Source organism: Coregonus lavaretus, assembly GCF_964263955.1.
Source record: "Coregonus lavaretus genome assembly, chromosome: 33".
NCBI lineage: Eukaryota > Metazoa > Chordata > Actinopteri > Salmoniformes > Salmonidae > Coregonus > Coregonus lavaretus.
Genome location: NC_140020.1, coordinates 36,775,554 through 36,779,145, shown reverse-complemented (window position 1 = coordinate 36,779,145; position 3,592 = coordinate 36,775,554). Strand labels below are relative to the sequence as shown.

The 3,592-nt window shown below is 42.4% G+C and overlaps 1 pseudogene across 1 annotated transcript; it reads left to right on the top strand.

The window, feature by feature from the left end:
- The first annotated feature begins 754 nt into the window (after nucleotides 1-754).
- Nucleotides 755-1,511, top strand: LOC311108334 (spindlin-Z-like; annotated as a pseudogene). Its single transcript has one exon. The product of its transcript is annotated as a spindlin-Z-like (transcript).
- The last annotated feature ends 2,081 nt before the right edge of the window (nucleotides 1,512-3,592 follow it).

Below are 3,592 nucleotides of genomic sequence, written 5' to 3'. Positions count from 1 at the left end.
AAGAGTCTGAGGTTTTGTGAATGTAGCTTGAAAATTGGGTTTTGTGTTCACAGTTAAGAGAAAAGGAGAGCAGCTTTCAAGAAATGTGTCTTAGCAATCGAGAAAAACTGTAACGTAACCACCAAAAGGTGGCAGATGACTTGTGACATCCATATGCAGGAGCAAGCTCTGCCTATCCAATTACTTTTTTCATGCCAATACGCATGTGCATTTATTATTTGAGTGCAATGAAAATTAATGGGACATATTGACACATGAAAGGCAGTGAAGCTCTCTGCCTGCCTTTTGGCGTCCGTTAACTTGCAGTATAAGGTAGAAACACGCATGCACAAATCATGGCTGCCTTTCCCCCCTGGCTGCCTTTCCCCTGGCCTCCTTGCACATTTTGTACCAGATCACATCACATTTGGAAAGTACTAGTTCAGAAATCAATTTCATCATGCAGACTGGTGGACTCGGTCATAGCGTTTGGGTTATCTCCAAATGGAGCAATTGGAGCTGGAGGAAAAGCGAGAGGGGACAAAGTAATTGATTTACAATTCATCGGGAAAGAGCCTATTAGGCTAGTGGCAAGGCTCCCAAAATGTTTAGATACCCCTATTCGAGTCTGAAATGCCACAGTCAGTTTTCCTGCAATGGATGGGAGTGATCCTCCCACCTAGTGCCACCACCTCCATCCTGTCCCGCTCTCTCCTGATTCCCTAGTAGAGACATTGTCACCCTATAGCCTAGCTGCTCACCTACAGGTATATCAATGAAAACCCCATTTGGTAAGACGCCAGGCCAGCGCCCCAGAGCTGATAGGGAGAATACTGGGATATCTGCAAATCTGATCAAGAAGAAAAATTCCCACAAGAAGCAGAAGAATAATGTTGATCCAAGCAAGCCTATTGCCCAACCCAGACTAAACATAGTGGGTTGCAGGATAACGCACCAGTGGAAGGAAGACACCAAGGTGTCCCAGTGGAAAGGAACAGTTCTCGACCAAGTTCCTGTCAACCCCTCTCTCTACCTGATCAAGTATGATGGATTCGAGTGTATCTATGGACTTGAGCTTCACAAAGACGAGAGGGTGCAAGGCCTGGAGGTTTTTCCAGACCGAGTTGCTCCAGCTCGTGTCAGTGATGCCCAGCTAGCAGAATCATGATAGGCAAACATGTTTGAGCAAGATGAAGGACCAAAGGAGGAGTGGAGAGTCATGGTGCTAGCACGAACACATGGTTCTACATCACTTACGAAAAGGACCCTGTTTTGTACATGTACCAGCTCTTGGATGACTACAAAGAGGGAGATCTCTGAATAATGCCTGATTCAAATGGCTCGCTTCCAGCAGTGAGCGAGAGCCTGGAGAAGTGGTGGATAGCCTTTTTAGCAAACATGTGGAATGTGCCAAAGAGGATGGTGGCAAAAGCACTGGCATGGTTATCCATCAGGTTGAGGCCAAACCCTCTGTGTATTTCATCAAGTTTGATGAAAACTTTTACATCTACGATTTAGTAAAAACTTCTTAGGGCGTAGGCATTGAGAAAATCATTGATTCACAGACAGTGGCAAATATTCTCACGATTTCGTTGAGACAAGATCAATTTCCAGTCAAATGGACAATTCTTTCAAAGGCTGTGAATGTGAAACTTGTCATTTCCTGTGTCATTGCTTCCAATACGAAAGCTTTTAGTGTACTTTGTTTCAAGTCCACTTTGGTTCCAAAAGAAGGGACCTCTTCAGAATTCACCGTGTCTGAACATTTACACTCTGTTCAGTTGGGCCAGACACCAGGAGCCAAATCAAAGTTTTTCTTAACGTGAAAGAAAAGTGAGAATTTAGTGTAATTTTACTTGCCTATGATGCTGTAAATGTATTCTTGTGAGGTTATCTCGTAACATGTTTCCACCACTTTTGTTAACTCGTGGGTTTAACATCCTCTGAATTTAGCATGCATCACTCCAATAGCTGTGGTCCTTTGTAGCTCAGCTGGTAGAGCATGGTGATAAAATATATGTTTATTTATTTTTCATTACAATAATTTTCACAGGGTAGGCACCCTGACCCCACGTTATTGATGAATAATGTACAATTCATAATTATTGGTGATTTTAATACTGTGCTGAATACAAATTTAGATAGATCTGGGGTTCATGTGCATAATTATCATCCAAAAGCACTGCAATCTCTGAATTAATGTCCTCTTTAGACCTGGTAGATGTTTGGAGATTAAGAAACCCTGATCTGACTAAATACATGTGGCATAGAAATAGGCAAGCTAGTCACATTGACTACTTATTTCCTTCACTCTGGTCTCAATCAGGAATTCCCTCTCAATCAGGAATTCCCCAGGGCAGCTGTGTACCAACTGGCCCCGTGTAGCTCAGTTGGTAGAGCATGGCGCTTGCAACACCAGGGTTGTGGGTTCGATTCCCACGGGGGGCCAGTATGAAAACATTTATGCACTCACTAACTGTAAGTTGCTCTGGATAAAAGCGTCTGCTAAAATGTAAATGTCTGTGTTGGCCCCATTACTTTTTTCAGTCTTTACTAACGACATGCCACTGGCTTTGAGTAAAGCCAGTGTGTCTATGTATGTGGATGACTCAACACTATACACGTCAGCTACTACAGCAACTGAAATGACTGCAACACTTAACAAAGAGCTGCAGTTAGTTCCAGAATCGGTGGCATAAATTAGTCCTAAATATTTCTAAAACTAAAAGCATTGTATTTGGGACGAATCATTCACTAAACCCTAAACCTCAACAAAATCTTGTAAAAAATAATGTTGAAATTGAGCAAGTTGAGGTGACTAATCTGCTTGGAGTAACCCTGGATTGTAAACTGTCATGGTCAAAACATATTGATACAACAGTAGCTAAGATGGGGAGAAGTCTGTCCATAATAAAGCGCTGTTCTACCTTCTTAACAGCACTATCAACAAGGCAGGTCCTATAGCTCTAGTTGTGTCGCACCTGGACTACTGTTCAGTCGTGTGGTCAGGTGCCACAAAGAGGGACTTGGGAAAATTGCAATTGGCTCAGAACAGGGCAGCACAGAGAGCTAACATTAATAATATGCATGTCAATCTCTCCTGGCTCAAAGTAGAGGAGAGATTGACTTCATCACTACTTGTATTTGTGAGAGGTATTGACATGTTGAATGCACTGAGCTGTCTGTTTGAACTACTGGGACACAGCTCGGACACCCATGCATACCCCACAAGACATGCCACAAGTGGTCTATTCACAGTCTCCAAGTCCAGAACAGACTATAGTACTACAAACAGCCATGACTACATGGAACTGTATTCCACATCAGGTAACTGATGCAAGCAGTAGAATCAGATTTTAAAAAACAGATAAAAATACCCCTTATGGAACAGCAGGGACTGTGAATCAACACAAACACATGACACATGCATACACACACATTATAACATACACACTATACAATTTGTAAGTCGCTCTGGAAAAGAGCGTCTGCTAAATGACTTAAATGTAAATGTAATACAGACACGTACACATGGATGTTGTGTAGATATGTGGTAGAGGAGTATGGGCTTGACGGCATACACTTAGTGTGTTGTGAATTTTGTAATGAATGT